Source organism: Dama dama, chromosome 11, assembly GCF_033118175.1.
Source record: "Dama dama isolate Ldn47 chromosome 11, ASM3311817v1, whole genome shotgun sequence".
In the NCBI taxonomy this organism is placed as follows: domain Eukaryota; kingdom Metazoa; phylum Chordata; class Mammalia; order Artiodactyla; family Cervidae; genus Dama; species Dama dama.
Genome location: NC_083691.1, coordinates 37,907,919 through 37,931,686, shown reverse-complemented (window position 1 = coordinate 37,931,686; position 23,768 = coordinate 37,907,919). Strand labels below are relative to the sequence as shown.

At 43.8% G+C, this 23,768-nt stretch overlaps 1 protein-coding gene and 1 long non-coding RNA gene across 2 annotated transcripts in view; one reads left to right on the top strand and one right to left on the bottom strand.

Moving 5' to 3' along the window:
- Positions 1-23,768, top strand: part of ANTXR1 (ANTXR cell adhesion molecule 1) — a 251,881-nt gene that overhangs the window by 209,446 nt on the left and 18,667 nt on the right. The window lies entirely within an intron of this gene.
- LOC133064716 (uncharacterized) overlaps positions 14,013-23,768 on the bottom strand; it is a 90,152-nt gene continuing 80,396 nt past the window's right edge. The window contains exon 3 of the long non-coding RNA XR_009694693.1: positions 14,013-15,167. This is a non-coding gene — a long non-coding RNA (uncharacterized LOC133064716). The remainder of the gene's footprint in view (positions 15,168-23,768) is intronic.

The window sequence follows — 23,768 nt, the reverse complement described above, 5'->3', positions numbered from 1 at the left end:
TTTCCAAGGAGTCAGTTCTTCATATCAAGTGACCAGAGTATTGGAGCTTTAGCTTCAGAATCAGTTCTTCCAATAAATAGTCAGGACTGATCTCCTTTAGGATGGACTGGTTTGATCTCCTTGCAGTCCAAGGGACTCTCAAGAGTCTTCTCCAACACCACAGTTCAAAAGCATCAATTCTTCAGTGCTCAGCTTTCTTTATGGTCCAACTCTCACATCCATACACAACTACTAGAAAAACCATAGCTTTGACTAGATGGACCTTTGTCAGCAAAGTAATGTCTCTGCTTTTTAATATGCTGTCTAGGTTGATCATAGCTTTTCTTCCAAGGAGCAAGCGTCTTTTAATTTCATGGCTGCAGTCACCATCTGCAGTGATTTTGGAACCCAAGAAAACAAAGTCTGTCACTGTTTCCATTGTTTCCCAATCTATTTGCCATGAAGTGATGAGACCGGATGCCATGATCTAAGCTTTTTGAATGTTGAATTTTAAGCCAGCTTTTTCACTCTCCTCTTTTACTTTCATCAAGAGGCTCTTTAGTTCCTCTTTGCTTTCTGCCATAAGGGTGTATCATCTGCATGTCTGAGGTTACTGATATTTCTCCCAGCAATCTTGATTCCAGCTTGTGCTTCATCCAGCCCAGCATTTTGCATGATGTACTCTGCATATAAGTTAAATGAACAGGGTAACAATATACAGCCTTACCATACTCCTTTCCCAGTTTGGAACCAGTCATTTTTATATTGGTCACCTGTTGAAATGATAACATTCTGGATCTATTATTAAAAATACTCTCACTTGTTTCTTTACTTTTTACAAATGGGGCTCCTAAAAAGCTGAAGATTACCTATGTGGTTTGTGTAACACTTCTATTGGCTGTGCTGGTCTAGAGAACTAGCCTGCAAGACACTTGTGAAAAGAGGGACAACACGATTTCATACAGGCCCCGCATCTTCCAGTCATCTCTATTTAGCACACATAAGGAAAATTTCAGAGTTTTGTGTCACGGTCTGCCCTTTCTGATTTTCTGTTAGGTCAGCTGTGACTTTACCTTTCTGGGCCAGTTCCTATTCCAAACTTCTTGTTTGGAGCCAAAAGTCTTGCATGCTCCAAACCAGCATGGAGGGTTTTGTTTTAAGGCTTCCTTGTACTATCATCACAGGAAAGAAAAGGTTTGCTGCATTTAAAACTTTGTTCTAGATATTTGTACATTTATTGGATTATCTGCTTTATCTTTGAAAAATTCCTGGAAAGCAAATATTAACCCCATTTTACCAAAAAGAAAACTGACTTGACTTGGGAAATAATAACTTGTATTTACCAGGAGCTTCATAATGTGTAATTATTTTGAATGCATTTCCTCTGATCACCCGTTGATGTAAGTGTTCTCATCCCTATTTTACAGAGGAGGAAATTCACTTTACAGAGGACTCAAGAGCCTCTTGAGTCCATGGCTGATACATGGAAAAGCTAGTGTTTATTCACTCATCATGTTTATTTGTCAGACTAAGCCCCAGTGAACCAGGAGGCCAGGGTCCCTCCCTGCAATCTGCACTGTAGGGTTCTCAGTACCCAAGTGTTAAGTGCTATGCCAAGAATTAAAGCAGGGTGGTGGAATAGAAAGAAAATAGACACCTAGCCTGCATGGTTAGAAAAGCCCTATCTTTGGAGAGATGGGCACTGGAGGGGTGGCACTGAAGGTAAGGTGTCAATGACAAGCAGGAACTGGCCAGGTCAAGATCAGGAGAGGAGCAACAGTATGACTGGAGAGAGCATGGCTTGTTGGAGAAAGTCAGAGGCCAGCACCAAGTGCAGTAAGAGACAGGAGGGCAGGGCGTGTAAACCAGGGACTGGATTTTACTCTGTGTGTTAACAGGAAGGCTGCATGGAGGAGAGGGTTAGCAGAGGAGGGACATGGTGTGATTCACATTCAACCCACACTGCCCTTGACATGATGGAGAGAAGAGATTATAGGGTGCAGAGCAGAAACTGGGAAACCAGTAAGGAGCTCGTTGCAAATAGAGCTGGATGAGGGGCAGTGGTGATGGCCTGGCAAGAATAGAGCACAAGTGGCGAGGAGTGAATGCAATCTGAATGTATTGTAGAAGGACTTCCCTGGCAGCCCAGTGGTTAAGAATCCACCTTCCAATGCAGAGGATGCAGGTTCCATCCCTGGTTGGGGAACTAAGATCCCACATGCCATGGGACAGCTAAGCCTGTGCACCACAACTAGAGAAAGCCTGTGTGCAATGAAGACCCAGTGCAGCCAAATAAAGAGAAAGGAAGAAAGTATTGTGGAAACACAGCTGATGAGACTAGCTGATGAGTGCTCATCCCTCTTTCCATCTGGCTGTCCCTCTAGCCGCCTCCACCTCCTGCAGTGTCCTTCCCAACACACTCTGTCCTGGAAATTCACATCCCATTCACTTAGTAGGGGCCTTTCCACCATGCCCAGAAAGCAGAAGGAAACTCCAGCAGAGCGCCATTGTATGTCACCCTTTGGTTTCGCTTTGTGAATTCTTGTCGTGCCTCTCTGTCAGCCTCTTGACTATGCTTGGTAAGCTCTGGAATCAGAGATGAACAGTGAGACCTTACTGTATTCCAGAATCTCTTCCATGAAAATAATAGAGACGTGATTCTGTTTTTTCTCACATGGGGGCTGGCAGGAAGATGAGTCGTTTGCACATTCATTTGCCCTGCTGCCATTTGGAGGCTGGAAAAGCAGAATGCGTTGTCATATATGCCAATCATCAGCCAATGCACCACGCATATGGGGGCCCAGCCTGGGGTCGGCACTCCTGATTAGGGGACAGAGCGGATGGGGAAGAAATCAGGTGGTGTGTCATAAAGTGATTGTTTGCTGCTGACAGTAAAATGGAGAGATCATGAGTGGAGGGGGTAAGCCAGAGGTCAAGTTTGGTTGAAAGAGACTGCAGATAGGAGGTATGACTTCAGCTTTTCCTTCGAGGATGCTCAGGCTTTGGCTAAACAAAACAACAGGAAAAAAAGTAAGAACAACAGGATTGCCAGTCAGCAAGTTTATATGTGCGTGCATATGTATATGTAGCCCCTTCTCCAGCCAGAGAAAACATTTTCTTGGCGTGCACGTTGAGCCTTCATTAATGCTCTCAGTGCTAAGGAATGAGAACTCTCCCTCCTTTACCTACTAGCCAGCCAGCCTCTGCCCAGGAAAACAGAAGGCGATCAACCACAGCGGCAGGTGTTTGGCACATCTGCATATGCCCCACACCCCCTTCTCTCTGATGTGAGGGAGTTCTGACTTCTTGACAGCAATGAACTATGCCCCCTCTGAAACCTCCACTGGCTCCCACTGCCTGCACACAAGATGTGTTTTATGGACACTTATTCCCCAGCTGCTCATAGGCATCAAATAAGTTTGGGGAATGCTGCACGTGACAGTGTTAAAGGTTTTGTTTTGTTTTGCTTTTTAATCTGCAAGACTTCAAAGATGCTTTCATGAGCCAATTGCATTGGGAATCTCCAAAGAATTCCCATGGAATGTATCATGCCATATTTCCCAAACTTGAAAATGACTGGTCTGTTTTGATAGAGCATCACTTGTGCCCCGTGGAAGGCAAATTTGGAAAGTGCTGGGTTGACCAGCATTTCCCCACACCCCCCTGACCCCCATCACCCTGCACAGTGGGTCAGACTTTGCCTGCCTCTCCATGAGTCCTACACAAAACAGTCTGCCCTTTGAGACACTGTTTCAGTGGACAGGCCCTATGTATTCCTGTGTCTAGACCTCCACTCACACCGTGCCCTAACCCAAATGATCCTGGCCTTTCCTGTCCTCTCATTGTAACTCAATGCAAATCCTGTCTCCTCTTTGCCAGTCCCTGCCAGGTCTCCGAGATGCCTTCTGCCTCTGATCCATCATCACCCTGCTTCATGTCCCATTCCTCTAGCATTTCATAGAGATCCCCCCACCCCAACTTCCTCTGACACCTCGCAAGTGGTAGGCGCTCAACAATAGGAGAAACAGGAAGGCAGTGAAGGAAGAGAGGACAAGAGAAGGAGCCAGGGAGAAGGAGGATGAGATGATGGAGGTGGAGGAAGATGAGAGAAGAGCTCTGAGGTGACAGAGGGAAAGGGAGTCCTCCAGGATCTTAGACGTGGTATTTCATTCAGTGTCGGCAGAGGCACAGCTAGGAATCGCACCTCAACTACTTTGCAGAAAAGAAGATCCATTGGGTTTTCCTTCCATGACAGCAGCCCCCAGGGAGGGGACCAGTTCCCAGGCCCACTTTGCAGGAGGCCAGTGCCCAACTGTAGGGCACCAGCTCAAACTGGAGGTGCCATACCTGAGAGTGGCCCAGCTGTGACCCCTTAACCTGACTTGTGCCTTAATAATTAACATAATTAGGTATGTCTTTACACTATTAACAAAGCATCATCTGTACCCCTTTCTTTGTTGGTTTTTGTCAACAACATAATTGTGCTCGGTTGTGTCCAACTCTTTGCAACCCTATGGACTGTAGCCCACCAGGCTCCTCTGTCCATGGGACTTTTCCAAGCAAGAATGCTGGAGCGGGTTGCTATTTCCTGCTTCAGAGAATCTTCCTGACCCAGGAATCAACCTGTGTCTCCTGCATCTCCTGCACTGACAGGTGGATTCTTTACCACTGAGCCACCTGGGAAGCCCAGATAACATAACACCATATACAATTAATGATAAATATCAAGCAAAATAAATAACAAAGTACGAATTAACCCTAAAGCGATCATCATATGAGCATTTTGCTAAAGCCAGTGCCTTCCTTTTACATGGGAGAGGCCTGAAACACAGAGCATCTTGAGCCTTGAAACTGAGCTTAAACCTTGAATCTGTAGCCTTGGGTACTCACTTTCTGAACTACTTTAAGCTCTGCCTCCCTGGCAAGGGAGTCTGTGATCTCTTTCTCAGCCAAATGGCCAACTGCCCGAGACAGAGACACAAGAAACCTTCCCACGTCTGCTTTATGCTTCTGACTCACACAAACATGGCCACCCCATTTAACAAAGCTATTTTTTTTTATGGGACCTGACCTTCCTCTTTTTTTCCCCTATACTGTTAAAAAAAAAATGTCAAGCAAAATGGTGTACGTTATGAATCAGATTAAACAGATATCTTCCAAAAGAGCCCAGCCTTGGTAAGACATCAGTCCATTTCCATCACCTTAGGTCCTTTCTGCAAAGGCCGGGGCTCTGCCAGAGTCCCACCCTGGAAAAGCTCATCCTATGGAAGCACATGGCTTGGCGGGTTTGCCAGACCTGTCTCTAACACTCTGTTAAATGCCCAGATGTCTTTCTTTCATGCGTGTGCATAAATTCCATTTCAGAGTGTCAGGGCAATACCTCAATCTGTCTCCTGAAAGTGATTCGTGGAAAGAACCTGAATGCCAGGAGGCCTGGGTTCCAGTCAGTGTTTCCTCTGACTTTTACAAGTTGCAAGCAGATGACAGGGCCCCATGTGCCAGAAGCCATGGGACATGACAGAGACAGCGGACCCTGAGCGGAAAGGGCTGACGTGGGCCGTGGGAGAGAAATTGGCCCTTCCCCCAGCCCCGGGGGACTCACAGTTGGCAGAGCTGAGCCAGGGCAGGGCTGAGACCAGAGCCATCCACATTATTTAACAGCCAGCCCTGTCAGAGAAAAAGAGCTGGAAGTGTGTAAAGAACCAAGCGTGTGTAAGAGCCCAGTCCAGGAGAGCATTTCTGGGACTTGTGAGCAAGAAGAGAAAATGATGCACGCATCCGCAGGGTCAGGAAGACCAAGCCATTCCCTGCCCTGTAGCTGGGTCAGTTCCTTGTTACCAGCCCCACAAAGCTGAGTAAGTACCTCCTTCTGAGCTCTGGTACCTGGAACATGGCACAAGATGACTTGTGCATGATCAAGATAAAACTTCGGTTTGTCTTTCCCTCCACCCCTTGTATACTTCATTCACTGAGAGATTTTCCTCCTGCCACCAGACGTGAACTTAGCAGGTCCCACAATTCCTAGGCCCACTCTTAGGTTATAGGCAGATCTGCAATCAAAAGAGGAACCTAAATTCAGCCACCAGAAAGTCCAATCTAAGAGATCAATCAAAAATCTCACATCTCATCCGGTATTCAGTCTTCCCTTCCCCACCCTGGGCTGGCCTCCCCATGAAGCGCAAGTTTGGGTGTCTCTCCTCTCTTCTCTACTTCACTCTTCTCCTCCTCAGTCCCACCCCAGCTTATCAGCCAGTTTCTTACACCTTTTGGGCGAGGACTGGTGAGCAGAGGTAAGAGAAAGAATAGATCTTCCTTGATCTTGGACATTAAGCTAAGCGCAGCCCAGGCTAAATGCTGGCTCCGTCTTCCCCTGATGTGTCTGGACTCCTTTTGGATCCTCTCAGGCGGTTCCTGTGACCTGGGTGCTGTCTCTCTAGCCCTGTGTTTACTTGGTCTACTTGCTCCCACAGCCTCTGGATGGTTCATCTCCAGCTTCCCACTCCCTCTGTGCTATTAGATGGCTTTAGTCAGGATCCAAGATGGCTCCACACTGGATCCTTCTGCGTGTCCACATCTGCTCCACAGGAGACATTCAGACAACATGTGGCCAGGCCAACCCCATGGCAGCCATCTCTACTCCACTGCTATGGCTGCTTCCAGAACTCTGTGCTTACCATCTTCGGGGAACTTGTTTCCAAGCTCTCTGTTCCTCACTCACCTCACCAGTCTCGAAGGGAAGCCCCCCGCCTTCTCCCCATACCTCTCTCCCTGGCAGGAGGCCCACTGGGGACTCACAACACAAACACAGCACCTCTCCAAACCCCTCTCCCTATCCCGGCCCATTTATAGACCCCAGCTGAGGGGTCCATGCATCATGGGGCCAGTTTACAGATGTTGCCATGGAAACTTGCACTGATGGCAAGACACCTCCTTAGAAACTCTTGCATTGTGGAACACAGCCAGAACTTCCATTTTAACATTCCACACACACTCATCTCAGAGTTTAATCATGTACTTATTTAAATATAAGTCCCAAAGGGCATGAAATTCATCTGGTTTATTCACTGCTATATCCCACCATATAGTGAGCACTCAGGGAATAATTGTTGAATTAATTAATTAATTTTTAAGTAAAGTCATGGTCTCTCTCTAGACTGTAAACTTTACGAGCATAGAAACTGAGCTAATTTTTACTCAACATTTACCTCTAGTATCTAGTAGAATGCTAGCCCACTGTAGATGTTTTAAAAGTGGTTTTTGTTTCATTTTGTTCTGGGCTGCACTGGCTCTTCTCTAATTGTGGTGTGCAGGTTTACTTACCCTGGCACCTGGGATCTTAGTTTCCTGACCAGGGATCGAACCCATGTCCCCTGCACTGGAAGGCAGACTCTTAATCTCTGCCCCGCAAGGAAGTCCCTAAAAGTAGCTTTGAATGAACTAATGAACCTGGGCAAGTGGCCACACTTTCGCTTGAATTCATGGACCCTCCACTAACCTCAAACATCTCTCGCACCCTTCCTCAAATTCTTCACTTGGCCACACTGCTTGAAACTGTACCCATCAGAGATCTCTCTCAGAGTGAGTCTTTAGCAATCCATATATCTGCACTAAGTAAATGGAAGCTGTCAGTCATTTATACTTATGAAGGCAGCTTGATACAGGAAGGCTAGTTGGACTTAAAAAGAGCCAGGAGGGAGCACTCACAAGAAAAAAAATGGCGGTCCTCCAGGTGGGGACCCTCTGAGAGACTTGCCAAGGAGACTGAGCCTACGAGGAGGTGAAAGGGAAATGGGAAACAAAGCCACTGTTTTTTAACAATGTGTTTTGCCTTTAGCACCCCCTCCTCCCACACACTTTTAAAGAACCACTTAATTTTTAGAGCTAGAAGGAATTTTAGATACCATCAGAGTCTGTGGTTTTCAAACATTTTTGAGCCAAAAGGAGAATTCTTTGAGTCTTACCAGAAGCCAATATGAAAAACAGATAAGAGGAGATGATCTGGTTCTAGATGGGCAATGAGCCAGAAAGCCACACACACACACACACACACACACACACACACACACACACACACACACACACGATTTTCCCACAGTAGTCTCCAAACCTCCCCCTCAGAATTCCTAAGTGCTGTGAAGCAGTGGGTCCAAACACAGTGAAAGACCCATGCTGTCCTCTGTCATCAGCATGTCTGTGAGGCTGGGCTCCAGAGGTCAAAGCAAATAAGACCTGACTTTTCCCTCCCTCCACTGAGGGTCAGACCTTGCTCCCTCCACTCCCCAAACTCATCTATTCTGTAAATGTTTGCTAAATCAAAGAAAGAGCCCTTTCATGGGGCCACTAAAGACTTCCCCCCTGAGTTTAATGCAACCAACAAATATTTGCTAAGTGCTGGCTACACCCTTGACCCTGTGTATGGCACTCAGGACAAATGGTCATTGTCATTGCTGCATTCATCAACACTCTCCGGATGCTGTTTGTTCAACCTTCTCTAAACCGTCTAAATTGCAACTAAACATCCAGCCCACATCTGTCCATCTTTTCTTCAAATGTGCTGTGAGACACTGTGAAATGATTTGCTGAAATGCAGATAAACTACATCTGTCAGCCCCCATCTATAATTCTGGTGAGACTTGCAAAAAAAAAAAAAAAAAAATGAGGTTTGGCCCCAATTCACTCTCTGCAAACCTTGGCTCAAGGGGACGACCACTGCTTCCTGTCCTGGGAACTCACAAACCATCTGTGTAATGACCTGTTCGAGCTTCCTGCCAAGGACTGACGTCCATCTCACCAGTCAGCAGTTCCCACCAAAAGAGTTTAGGGCCTCAGGGGCTCCTGTCCCAGATACTGGCCCAAGTCCAGGTCACAGAGATGGCTCCCTCATCCTCCTGCTTTTACAGGAGCACAGCGGGAAGCAAGGAGAGTTCAAGTTAGTGGAATTATTTCTGTATCGGCAACACCAATCCAGGGCTCAGAATCGCTTAGCCGAGAGCAGAAGAACAAGACTTTACAAAGAAGCACGGCTGGATTTGCAACCTAACTCTCCCACATGCTGCCTGGGTTTGGCTAACTATAGCAACCCACTCTAGTTTTCTTGCCTGGAGGATCCCGATGGACAGAGGAGGCTGGCAGGCTACAGTCCATGGGGTGACAAAAAGTTGGACACGACTGAGTGACTAAGACTTCACTTTCACTGAACCTGCCAAATGAGCTTGCGGGAGGTTGTAAGGACTAAATGCAGCATGGTCCTTGAAGTGCATAGAATGGTGGCTGGCACACATCATGACTGTCACTATGAGGAAATGACCTTGTTGATCAATTCCTGGAGATTAAGGGTGGGACAAGGCAAGGGATAGGCCCAGAGAGAGGGATCTGTGTATGAGGAGTATGCTCCTAAGTACACAATTCATTTTCCCAGGCATCAGGAGGTACACAGGAAAGACAGTCTTTCTATAAAGCTTGGATTCTTGTAGAGAAAAAAAAAAAAATCATGAAAAAAAAATGTCCCCTTTCAGCCACATGGTTTGTGAATTTGCTGTCTTTGGGTCAGGCTGAGATCCCAGAGGACTGGCTCCCAGCTGGTTCCTGGAGTCACTTTTCAGAAGATCTATGGTTTTCATGGGCAAGTTCTTCAGTGTGGCTCCTAATCCCCGGAGAGCTCAGTACAAGAGATTCTGTCTCCTTGAGGACTCAGGAAAATCCAGAGGAACCAAGAGAGAGAATGCTCCAAAGAAATGTCCATCCAGAGGGCAAATGTTATCACAATCCACGCTCCCAGCCCTTGTGGGAAAATTGCTGGACAGTAACCCTATACCTTTGTTGATTAAAATTAAACTGGCAGAATTCAGCTGCAGTGGATTTTAGAAGTCCTGGGTCAATTTCTAAAGCACATTTATTTTTTAAATACTTCAGCTAAGGGCAATAGTAATAAATGACAGCTGGGAAGTTGAAGTTTTATTTTCAAACTGAAAAAAATTAGGGAGTTGGGTATCCCTGTATATTTTCATATTAAGGATAAGTCAATAGAGAGATTCCATTGTGTTTTGTCAGTCTAAAAGTAATCAATTCAATATGCCACAGTCACAGATTGAGACCCTGTAGAAAAAGCCCTCCTCACTGGACGATATGAAAGTAACAAGGGTAGGTTAAGAGCAGAAAGCTGCTGGCGAGGAAAGGGAGGTGGTGCCTGCCAGGCTGCTTCTTCACAAAGCGCCTAGTCCAGCCTGAGGCTTTGCTAGAAGGGGCAGCACTTCCGGCCTTGACTTTGACCAACTTTCAGCAAGAATTAGAGATCATAACCGGAACAAAACCACAGCAGCCAGGAACCCAGCATAGATGGAAACACAGCTGAGAACATCTGACCTCTATACCTTTCAGCATTAATAAAAGGCTAACAGAAGACCAAAGGCCTATTAAATATCCCTGCCCCACCTAGATCACCACTTAATTGGGGTGGGGGGCCTCCAGGTCTAAAATCTCGGTTCTGATTAAAACAAACCAGGAGCCTCAATTGCTGCCCTATGTTGACATCAGGGAACTCATTCTTAGTTCTGCTAATGGTTACAATGTAGAGACTGTTATGCTTTTTTTATTTCATCCACTTAATCAATGCTTGAAAAATTAAAACAGTGAGACTAAAGATCACCAAAGATCAAACTTCCTCATCCATCACAGATGAACATCTGTTCTCAGAGCCAGCCTCTCGTAAAGAAGTCCCCAGTTTCCTTACCAGGGTTTTGGTAGTCCTACTCTTATATTGGAGGCTTAGTCAGAGCAGTTCATAAGCTGTGATTAGAAAACTCTTCTGTGTATATGTATCTCCCCAACCTACTTACCAGAAAGTCTCCAAAAGGAGAACGGTTCATTGCTTTGCTTTAGGGACTTTGAACCTAGTTAACATCAATGTCTACCAGCTTGAGGAACACAAACACACACACACACACACACACACACACATCACTGATGAAAATGGTATCAGTTAAATCTTCTTTAATCAACTGGCTAAGAGTAGATCTTGTTCTTTATTTATTCACCATTTTTTGTATTGCTAATAATTAGATCCTTTACTATGAGCCAGGCACTGTGCTATATTCTTACCAAATTAATCATCTTCATGTATCAGAAAGCTTTCAGTATATGTAGAAATGATAGAAGTGAAGTGAAAGTGAAAAGTCGCTCAGTCGTATCAGACTCTTTGCGACCCCATGGACTATACAGTCCATGGAATTCTCCAGGCCAGAATACTGGAGTCAGTAGCCTTTCCCTTCTCCAGGGGATCTTCCCAACCCAGGGATCGAACCCAGGTCTCCCACATTGCAGGAGGATTCTTTACCAGCTGAGCCACAAGGGAAGCCCAGAAATGATAGATGACCTTGGTAATCATGATTCTGTAGATCCAGGGTTTGGAATCAGTGTGTTTGACAAGGATCCCAACTGATACTTACGACTGAGCAGCTCTCCTGGGAAGTGTCCCAATTTGCCCACAGCCTCTTGACTGAGGTGCCCCCAATTTCCTGGCAGGTGGGATCTCATCACCACAGAGCAGAGAGCAGCAGGCTGGTCACCTGAGTGAGGGGCCACTGACCTCCCAATGTGACTTACAAATCCATTCACTTTCCCTGGGCCGTCACACAGCAGACTCAAATTGATCAGATAGTCTGCAACCGCCAGATCCTCTTCACCCCAGCTGTGACTGAGCCAGGGGTTCCCCCATGCCAGAATCAGTTTTCTTAAGTGCTCGACCTGGTTTTTAATCCTAAATACCTAAGTTATTTAATTTAGCCTGTTGTTGCAGCTCGTCCAGTTCCCTTTCTTACCCTGGCTCATGCATCAAGCAGCACATAGCCAGGAGTCATCAGGACACGTGGCAGAAAATGTCCATGTACCCTGTTTTCCACTGGTGGCAGGAGTCGCCCAGACCAGCAGCTCTGGACTTGGCCACAGCCCCTCCACCACCAGGAAGTTCCCCTCTCCTGTTGAGTTCTTCCTGAATCATCTCTATCCTCCCTGTGTATTTTTTGTACAAGCTTTTTAGCTATTGAAAACCAAAGCAGGCCACTGTAAGGAAATTTTTATTGGAAAGAAACTGTCTGCCCTAAGGACAGTCCTTTTTTGTGTTTATGAAATTCTCAGAGTTAGAACCATGATTTAAAGAAATGGGAGGCCAACTAACTTGAAGTCTGTTTTGGTTAACATTCATGTTGATGGTGGTTTCACCTATTGAAACAGCAAAAATATTTAACAGAAATATCCACATAGGAAGCCAAGACAGCCCCACATAGGGAGTCCAAGAAACCTTGGAGTTGGGCCCTCTCTTTCCCCTCTGTGGCTCAGCTTTTCCGGCCTATAAGGGAGTGATGATTCCTGCTCCCTGCTCTTCACATGGAGCTACTGAAGTGATCCACAAGATAAGGCCATGCTGGCATTAGAGTTTCTGAGGCAAAATTAAACAGTTACAGTTATAGCGTCACCCCCTGAAACTATGATTCCTTATCCACCAAATGATCCCAGTGTGCCTGGAATGATGAAAGTGTTAGTTGCTCAGTCGTGTCCTTCTCCTTGTGACCCCATAAACTGTAGCCCACCAGGTTCCTCTGTCCATGGAATCCTCTAGGCAAGAATACTGGAGTGGGTTGTCATGCCCTCCTCCAGGGGATCTTCCCAACCCAGGAATCAAACCTGGGTCTCCCACACTGCAGGCAGATTCTTTACCATCTGAGCCACCAGGGAAGGCTGATGAGAAATGCTTAAATTTGGGTAAAGAAGCAATTAGCTGAGAGTTTTCTCATATGTTGAGGAGTAACAAGACACTGCTTTGAAACCTCCAAGTCTGAAACACAAGGAAGATCACAGCTTGTATCTATAACCTAAAAGGCTTCCGTGTACTATTTAGGAATTATAAATAAGAATCACCCTGAAATCAAGTGTGTGTGCTGTTCTCTGTTTCTTTAAAACAACTTTTCAAAACATGTATTCCATGTCTTAGCTTCAATTGAATGTGCTTCTTAGGATGGATTTAGGTAACAAGTAGTTGACTGTCCTCTGGTGGATTGTAAAGACAGAGTCCAGCATCTTCTCCTTGAACAGAGATTGTTGGGGGCTGATCTTCACTATCTGTGAAACTGCAGGGAGTGCTCCTATGCTCCAATGATTCCTCTCTCCTGTACCAAATTTGTTTTGAAACTCAAAGAGATCATCATTGCCTCAAATACAAAGAGTGATTTTATGTGATATGTCTTGGGAATACAGCTTATGTGATCCATTGTAATAAAATGAAGGTATATTAAATAAAACATCATGTGCAGAACAGAGAAGATGGATGGAATGTCACAAAAAAGACTTAAGCAATATTTGTGTATACACTAAGTGGAAACATATGGGAAGGCATTTTTTTCTGTTGCCTTTTTTCCAACAGTGTGGGGCTTTTAAGTGACACTATACCTTTATAACAGTGGCCTGCTGACCAGGAGTTATCAAGAGACCCTCCAATTAGAGAGGCTTCTCAAGTGGTTCAGCAGTAAAGAATCCGCCTGCCAATACAGGAGACACAAGTTCAATCCCTGGGTTGGGAAGACCCCCTGGAGAAGGAAATAGCAACCCATTCCAGTATTCTTGCCTGGAGAATCCCATGGAAGGGGAGCCTGGTGGGCTACAGTGCATAGGGTCGCAAAGAGTTGGACACGACTTAGTGACTGAGCACACATGTGATTACAGAGGACCAGAACTCAGTGGCCACTATACCCCCAGACAATCAAGTTCCAATGAAACTGACTTAAAGACACATTTCAAAAGTATCTATACAACTTTATGCACGTAAAATATAGTAAAATCTCACCAGATATCAGAGTTTGGGAGTTTTATTTGCCCTTACACCCAGATGAAAGATTGTTTCTTTTAAAATGATCCAGATAAAGCCTCATCTTGTCCCTGTATCATAATTCAACTTTTAATGTGAGTGAGAGTGAAAGGGGGACCTAAGAATAAATTAAAAGGCATTCTAGTGGGGTCTTAGTTCAAATCATGGCACAGTTCATCAAAGAGAGACTATTGGCAGTTGATTAATTTTGCCTGGATGGCATTTTCCCCTCTAGGGGGAAAAAAAAAAAAAATCTCTGGTTCCTATTGCATCACCCAGAAAAAGGCGTATCCATTGAAATGTGAAAATGGGGAAATGTGGAAAAAAATCATATAGCTCCCAAATATTAACATTGTTCAAGCTGGGATCATGGGCCTGAGGTTTTCTTTTATCTTAGTTCTGTAAAGTTTTTAATGTCCTCAATTGATTTTATTTAATGAAAGAAGTGGGAATTTAAGAAGAGAGAGAAAGCTGCAAATGCATGCTTAAAGGGATGATTGTAGAACTGGGTCTGTGATATCTGAGCTAGACTTTCTGGGGGTAAAACATGCTCCAGTTCATTGCATCAAAGCAAGGAGGCATGAGTGGTTGGTTACACGAGAGCATGATGGTTCTTTGCCTTGACCACTTCTGCTTACGCTGCATCCAGCACCATCTTCACATCTGTGGCCCAAGTCTCCCAAGACACTCATTCGCAAGGTCACATCATTCAAAATCATTTTCGGGTCTTCTTGTTTTTTTTTTTTGTCTAGTGATCCCCCAAGGTCTTTGGACTCAGCACTTTGGTATGAAATTCAATCTTCATTTAGTTCAGATTTTTTTTTCTTTTCTCAGTGACAGAGTATGATGAGGTAATGTTTTCTGGCAAGCTGACCCAAGATTTGAACCTTTAAAAGTGAAACACACTGAGAGCTGAAAACGCCAGTGTACAATATTTATTCAATATTCTTGAGTAGAGAGTGATGTTTTCCTAGTGTTAATAACACAGTGACAGAACTGTCATTGTCCCCACATGTGCCCATTGCAAAGTTATAAACATATTAGTTATTCTCTATAACAATAGTAATAAACTGTAGAAACTTTTTAAAATGACCCAAGAAAACTGTCTTTTCCCCCAGAGACTATTTAGTAGGCTTTCTGTATTGGTCTGAACAACAGCAGGCCAGAAAGTGGATAAGGAATGACCCCAAAATCACTGGATGCTGAGGAAATGGGTGAGGAGTGAAATGGTGTTGGAGGCACCTTGTCTGGTTTCCAAGGTAGCGGAGGTGGGAGGAGGCATTCTTGCGTAGGTTTCCTTAGACTGGAGCAGAGCAGCACCGTTGTCCCAGCCCTGGCATATCAAGAAGATAAACTTTGTAAAGGTTCTTCTCATTCATAAAAAGGGATGTGAAGTGATAGTACTCTGACATTTGTGGTCAATAAGCCCCTTTTGCATGGCCTAGAACCTTCTCTAAGGTTTTATCTTGCATAAATTACAGTTTCATAATCACTTTCTAGAACTGCTCCTTTTTGTACTCTTTAATGTTCCTTCAGGTATAAGGAGAAGTGGCATCTTTTCATTTATATAAAGAATGCATACATTTGTGATTTGCATTCAGAAAAAGCCCCTTCACTAACCATGTTCCACACTTTAGGGGTCCCTGTGGTTCCAAGAGAAACAAGGAAATGGCTCTCTTCAAGTCCAGAACAGTTCTGAGATGGCATCAGGTCACCTTTACTCAGAAGGCCCTGGTGGGACAGTGAACCACAGCTTGAGATCACTTCAGGAATACATGGATAGGGAATAAAATAGTACAGACAAGGGTGATTGAGTAACCAACAGCTTGGACATTGACAGACCCAGAGGGAAGGCCATGCCTTACTCAGCCAGCTCCTCTTTGTAGATAACATCGCAAGCAACCTCTTCTGTCAATCTCACTCAAATGCTATCTGTCACTCTTCAGCTGACATCTCCCTTTCTAAATCCTCTATAGTCTCCCTTCCCTTCTTAACTGGTATCTCATTTTGATTCGGTAGGTTTCCCCTTCTACTAATTTACCAACCTGGAGAGATGAGGGTTCTGAATTTTCTGACTTCCTTCTCAGTTCATCCTTAAAATGGAACTATGAAGAAGTGCTCTCACTGGAAGGATAGCCCTCTACATGAACAGAGTAACTCAGGACTTTCTCCTTCAGCCCCAGTAAGGCTGATTCAAACTGGGAGATCAAGAATCTGCCTGCAATGGGGGCAACTGGGGTTTGATCCCTGGGTCAGGAAGATGCCCTGGAGAAGGGCATGGCAAACCACTCCAGTTTTCTTACCTGGAGAATCCCATGGACAGAGGAGCCTGGCAGGCTGTGGTCCATAGAGTTGCAAAGAGCCAGACATGACCAAAGCGACTTAGCATACACACATATGTTAATCCCAGACTCCTAATTCCCTTTTCCCTTTGGTAACCATAAATTTGTTCTCTATGTCTATAGGTCTATTTCTGTTTTGTAAATAAGTTCACTTGTATCTCTCTTTATTTAGATTCCACATATAAGCGATATTACATATTTCTCTTTGTCTGGCTTACTTCACCTAATATGATAATCTCTAGGTCCATCCATGTCACAACAAATGGCATTATTTCCTTCTTTTTATGGCTGAGTAGTATTAGATTTAGGTATATATACATGCCACATCTTCTTTATTCTTTCGTCTGTCAATGGACATTTAGGTTGCATCCATGGCTTGACTATTATAATAGTACTGCTATGAACATTGGGGTGTGTGTATTGAATTAGAGTTTTCTTGAGATACATGTCCAGGAGTGGGATTGTAGAACTGTGGTGCTGAGAAGACTCTTGAAAGTCTTGGGGTCACACAGAGTCGGACACAACTGAGGCAACTTAGCATGCATGCACACAGGGGAAGAGGGAACACAAAGCAAATTAACAAAAGCCTGACTTGTAAATTTCTCAGGGCAGCCGCATTCCTATCCATAAATGTAATCATCTGCTCCAGATCATTCTCTGCCCCCTGTTGAGTGAGGCCTGCTGAAAGCCTGGTCACTTAGGCAGGACCTGGAGCAGATCATGCAGCCAAGGGAAATAAAGGTCAAGCTAGTTTCAAAGGTCTCATCAACCCATAGGAATGAGAGAGCCTGGGGCCAGAAGAGTGTTCAAGAAGGAAGAAACGCAGAAAACCAGTTGCATCAATGTAACCTGGGTGGAGGCCAAGAAGAATTCCAGAATCAGAGATCCATGCAGGCATCTGGGTGACATTTTGCTGCCATGGGAGGGGCTTGTACAACTGGGAGGGGCCATTTAAATGGATAGAAATGAAGCAGGCAGTGCCACCAAAGTCTCTCCAAGTGAAGAGTGGACCCTCTACTGAGAGTGAACTCTCTACTGAGTCCACTTCCACTGAACAAATAAAATGCACTGGTCATTGGCAACATCCTTTATTTGCAATTAAGGTGCTGAAATCCACAGAAACTTTCCTATATTTTATATCCTTCTTTCCAAGGGATTTAAGGTATAATTTTTTTTCCTCTTAATGATTTGTGCTCTAATCTCACTAAATATCAGTCTAACATACCATTTCTTCCCAGATCTGACAGAATGTAAGCTCAGACCAGCCTGGGAAGAATTAAATATCACAAATATTTAATTAATGAGCCTGAATTAGTGAGGTGTTTCCTGTACCACAGTGATGAGGCATTTCAATACTGGGTCCCCTTTCAGATCCAACTCTACATTGTGTCATAGTTAGGAAGAATATGGGGGCCCAGTGGAGGCCTGAAACTAATTTTGAGGCTGAATAACTTAATGTTTTTTACTCCTAAATGAATCCCAGATTTTGAATGCTATAAATTTTCCATTTCTTCGGCTGGCAATGGCAAATATCAACCATGACCTTTCAGGGCCTTGACTACTGTCTTCCTTTGGTTTCAATTTAAGAGGCACTCTGGCAGGATCACAGCAGCCCTTACCTGAAAAGCAGATGAGTCCAGGAAAATGTCAGTGGCAGCTTGGAGCCAGCTGGGCAAGGATCAGCCTATGTAAATTTGAAGTGGGCAGCCAACTGCATGGTCAACATTTAAGAGGCATCCCAAAGCCTACCTGCTCCAGCATGTCACCACAGTGGCTTGCCTTAGCCCCCCAAATGCCCATTATTGGTGCCACCCCTTTAAAGTTAAACACTATCTCAGGACTTTCCCTTTAGGAGTTACAATATTAAGGTTAGCGGTTCAGCTGATCTAGCAAATCCCAAAACAGTATAAGCTAGGGGCAACAAGATAGGGGCTTCCCAGGTGGTTCAATGGTAAAGAATCTGCCTGCCAAGGCAGGAGACATAGGTTCAATCCTTGGGCCAGGAAGTTCCCCTAGAGAAGGAAATTACAACCCACTCTAGTATTTTTGCCTGGGAAACCTCACAGACAGAGGAGCCTAGCAGGCTACAGTCCATGGGGTCACAAAAGAGTCAGTCATGACTTAGCAACTAAACAAACAGCAAAGAAGATAGAACTTTTTTTTCTCACATGTAACCTTCTGGGGATAAGCCATCCAAAGTCAATATGGCAGCTTCAATATGGTGGCTCCAATATGGTGGCTCTATGCTGTCAGAGGTCTAGGTTCCTTCTGTCTGTCTCCACTAACCCAAGTGTAGTGGCTTTCATCTGCTTAGTCCAAGAAAGGAACAGGGGAGGGTATGTCCCTTCCTTTTAAGGCACTTCCTAGAATTTGTACACACCACTTCTGCTCACAGCCAACTGGTCAGAGTTTAGGTCATGTAGCCACACCTCGACACAAAGGAAGCCACACCCACCTGCGAATTCCTGCATCACACTAGGTCAGCTTTCAGCATCACTTACCCCACCTCTTGAACCAATTTGTGCAAGCAAGGCTGGGAAGTGTAGTCATTACTATGTGGTCCTGTGCCCAGTGAAACTCCTAGGTTCTACCCCTGAAGGAAGAAAGTGAAAATGGATGTGGGAGACAGTTAACCATTGCTTTTTACAGTATATGTTTGCAAACATGAAAAGAAAGTGCCTCTTAAGGAATAAACCTTCATAGTGGTCCCAGCTCATGGATCATATTACAGATTGTCACAGCACAGAGGACTGAAAGGGTAAGCAAGTTTTGATTAGAAGAAAGTGGGGATATATGGAAACCTTCCCTAGGAAGGGCAGCTGGAGGGCACTAAAATTCTGAGGAAGTTAAAAATAGAGATGTGGAAAGCTCAAAGGGAATGGTGGGAACAGGGATATATCAGGACCCAGAGCCAATTCTCAAATATATGATATTACTGGTGGCCAGCTCTTTAAGTAGACATGCTTCTTGATTCCTTCTGCTCTATATTCATTCCAATCTAAAAAGCACATGTTGCTCAAAAGAAAGAGTTTAGCATTCAGCAGAGCTGGAGTTATATCTCTGCTCCATCATTTACTTGCAGAAAGGCCCTGGACAAGTTACTTAGCCTTTCTGAGCCCTTTTCTACATTTTGAAATCACAGTATTAATATTAACTAATAGTACTATTAGGGCTTCCCTATTGGCTCAGATGGTAAAGAATCTACCTGCAATGCAGGAGACCCGCATTCTATCCCTGGGTCAGGAACATCCCCTGGAGAAGGAAATGGCAACCCACTCTAGTATTTTTGCCTGGAGAATTCCATGGACAAAGGAACTTGGTGGGCTACAGTCCATGGGATCTCAAAGAGTCGGATACAACTGAGGAACTAACACACACAGTACTATTAAGACCACAAAATGAGACGATGTATATAAAACAACTAGTGCTAAGGCTGGCTCAGTGAATGGTGGATGCAATTAGTATGAAACCTTTCATCTCATGATAAGCAACTGGTCCCTCAAATATGGAGCTTAGACATTATGACAGGTCACAGGATAGAAAAACAGTACATGTGTGAGATGCTGTGAATCTAAAGGACACATACCCATTTAGGGTGCCAGCCATTCATTGGCAAGAGTATAGTAGCCACAAAAGCAAAATGTTCTTTATATTTTAATTAATATTCTCTCCACTTGGGAAAAGCACTTTGATAACCACAGGCATTGGAAAAGAACTCACCCTAAAGATGGAATTCCTCACATTGTACCAAAGAAGAAAAAAGAAAACAGACCTTCATCCAGGAGCTTGTATGTGTGGAGCAGGATGAGGCTGGAGCTATGCACCAGATGAATAAGTAATTTCGTAATTTTACATTTCACATCCAAGCTAAATAATGCTTTTGGCCAGGCAATCTCAGTTTATCTTCTGGCCCCTATTTTTTAAGGCAAATATCTCAACATAAATAAAATAATAAATAGACTATATTAACGATAGCTCTAAGTAGTCAGCGTCATTTAACTGGGATTAGGGACAAGGACAGGGAAAATATCCTCAAGGTTGTTAACTGGAAGAGACAGAAAGGGAGAGAAGGAAGGCTCTGAACAAAATTAGTTCATCTTGGGTCAGACTTTCACTCACTCAGCATGACCATGCCACAGTGTTTTCTTAAATTTTTGAAAAGTGCTTGAAAGCAACATTATTACTGAGACCCATCCAAAATGTCAATTAAAACCAGGCTTTTTGGAAAAATAATTGCTGCACTGCTTAGCCGGACCCAACATTGAACTTGATACCACCAATGAAAAGAAAATGGTCAATACCAAGGGCTGGTTTTTAGAAAAGCAAAACTTAGAAACAATATTTAGGGCATGCTACATCAGGTCCGGCCACTCAGCACCATTTGCTTCCTCTTGAATCAGCAAATGTTTTCAATTAATTCCACCTCTAAAGTGCATGACCCTTGGAATCTCTGCATACATCTTTGTCTTGCTACCCTGAATGCTCTGAATTTTTAGAGTCCTTTTGGCCACTGATCACTTTTCCTGGGTCTCCTTTCTCTGGTCCCATTCCTTTTTTTGTTGTTGTTGTTTTTAAGATGTGTCAGAACTAGACAGGTGCAGACATAATACATCAAGGTTTTATATAACGATGAGACATAAGTAGGGGATTTAAGCATCAAATGGGAAACTTCATTTGTAAAGCAGTTCCTTATGTCACTGTGTATGTTTTTGTCTTTGTTGACCACAATGGCATATTGATCTTCCTCAGAGGCCAAAAGAGTGAATCCTTCTCTACGGGGACTTACTAATATATTTATTTGCATGACAAGTAATTCATTGCAACTTTAGGCATAGTTTAGACATGCGCACTTAGCAGACTTTCATGTAACCTTAGGACAGAATTTATTCATCCACATTTGAGTGGCAGGATTACTGTATCTTACTGTATTTCCTGTCTGTCTGGGTACTTATAAAAATATGCTTAAAGACTTTCAATGCTGGAATGGGAATTGGAACATAGGTACTTCACTTGACTGCAGAAGCAGGGAAAACCTTTCAACTTTGAGCTACCCACTGGCAGCATAGGAGTAAGTGATGGGATATCTCAGGCTCAGCTCACATAAGTAAGCTTGCACAAGTGTATAGACAAGGAAAAGCCTTTCAATATTGCAACATTTTGCCTATTTCTTTCCAGTTCAACCTTTTCTCATCACCATAACAGCCTACATTTCATAATGAATAATGTAGGGTAATATCAAGAGAACAAAAAGGGGAAATTGTGATGGTTTCCTTTGGGGTTATATCTTTTTCTCATTCAGTGGGCTTATCTTTCTCCTGAGGGCCCATGGATTCTAGCCATCTGAAGTCCTAGCCGATCAGTCAACGAGTAGAGCAAAGATCATGGTCCTTACCAACACCTTTGAAGGATACCAAGTTGAGTCCACAAAAAATGAGAAACCCACAACATTTCTTTACTCAGCTCCACAAAAAGGAATGATCCTACTAGGCAAAGACATGAGTTACCACTTGTTTCAGTACCATTCTGTGACAAGTCACTCTAAAATATAGTGGTTACTATGGTACATATACACAATGGAATATTACTCAGCCATTAAAAAGAATTCATTTGAATCAGTTCTAATGAGATGGATGAACCTGGAGCCCATTATACAGAGTGAAGTAAGCCAGAAAGATAAAGACCAATACAGTATACTAACACATATATATGGAATTTTAAAAGATTGTAACCCTATATGCAAAACAGAAAAAGAGACATAGATGTACAGAACAAATTTTTGGACTCTGTGGGAGAAGGCGAGGGTGGGATGTTCTGAGAGAATAGCATTGAAACAAGTATACTGTCAAGGGTGAAACACATCACCAGCCCAGGTTCGATGCATGAGACAAGTGCTCAGGGCTGGTGCACTGAGAAGACCTAGAGGGATGGGATGGGGAGGGAGGCAGGAGGGGGGATCGGGATGGGGAACACATGTAAACCCATGGCTGATTTATGTCAATGTATGGCAAAAACCACTACAATATTGTAAAGTAATTAGCCTCCAACTAATAAAAATAAATGAAAATAAATAAATAAATAAAATATAATAGCTATAAAAGCTTCCCCCATGTCTCAGCAGTAAAGAATCTGCCTGCAATGCAGGAGACATGGATTCGATCCCTGGGCTGGGAAGATCCCCTGGAGGAGGATATGGCAAACCACTCCAGTATTCTTGCCTGGAGAATCCCATGGACAGAGGAAGCTGATGGGCTATAATCCATGGGGTTACAAAGAGTCAGACATGACTGAAGTGACTTAGCGTGCATGCTTGCATGACGGCATATTTCACAGAACTAAAACAAATAGTTCTAAAACTTGCATGGCATCACAAAAGATCCCAAATAGTCAAAATAACCTTGAAAAAAAAAAACAAAGCTGACAGTATCACAGCCTCTGAGTTTAAAGAAGACATACAGGAAAGTTAATTCCTACAGCTCCAAATGGAAGAACATAATTGTAAATGAAGCAACTGATAAGGGATTACTCTCCAAAATATACTAGCAACTCATGCAGCTCAATATCAGAAAAACAAACAACCCAATCAAAAAATGGGCAGAATACCTAAACAGACATTTCTCCAAAGAAGACATACAGATGGCCAATAAACACATGGAAAAAATGCTCAACATCACTCATTACTAGAGAAATGCAAATCTAAACTACAATGAGGTATCACCTCACACCAGTTAGAATGGCCATCATCAAAAAATCTACAAACAATAAATGCTGGAGAGGATGTGGAGAAAAGGGAACTTGCACAGTTGGTGGAAATGTAAATTGTTACAGCCACTATGGAGAGGAGAATGGAGATTTCTTTAAAAACTAAGGATAAAGTGCCATATGACCCAGCAATCCCACTACTGGGCATGTACCCTGAGAAAACCATAATTCAAAAAGACACATGTACCCCCAATGTTTATTGCAGCACAATTTACAATAGCTAGGACATGGAAGCAACCTAGGTGCCCATCAACAGATGACTGGATAAAGAAGTTGTGGCACATATATACAATGAAATATTACTCAGCCCATACAAAGGAGCAGATTTGAGTCACTTCTAGTGAGGTGGGTGAACAGACTGAAGTAAGTCAGAAAGAGAAAAATAAATATCATGTAATTGGCACTGATGGTAAAGAACCCTCGTGCCAATGCAGGATGTATTGAGACATGGGTTTGATCCCTGAGTCAGGAAGATCCCCTGGACAAGGGCATGGCAACCCATTCCAGTATTATTTTTTTTTTTTCTAGTTTAGTTTTTAATTGAAGGATAATTGCTTTATAGCATTTTGTTGTTTTCTGTCAAACCTCAACATGAATCAGCCATAGATATACATATATCCCGCTCCCTTTGAACCTCTCTCCCATCTCCCTCCCCTTCTTGCCTGGAGAATTCCATGGACAGAGGAGCCTGGCAGGCTACAGTCCATAGGATCACATCGGTCAGACATGACTGAAGCAACTTAGCACATATGGAATCTAGAAAAATGGTACTGATGAACCTATTTGCAGGGGAAGAATAGAGACACAGACATAGAGAACAGATTTGTGGACAC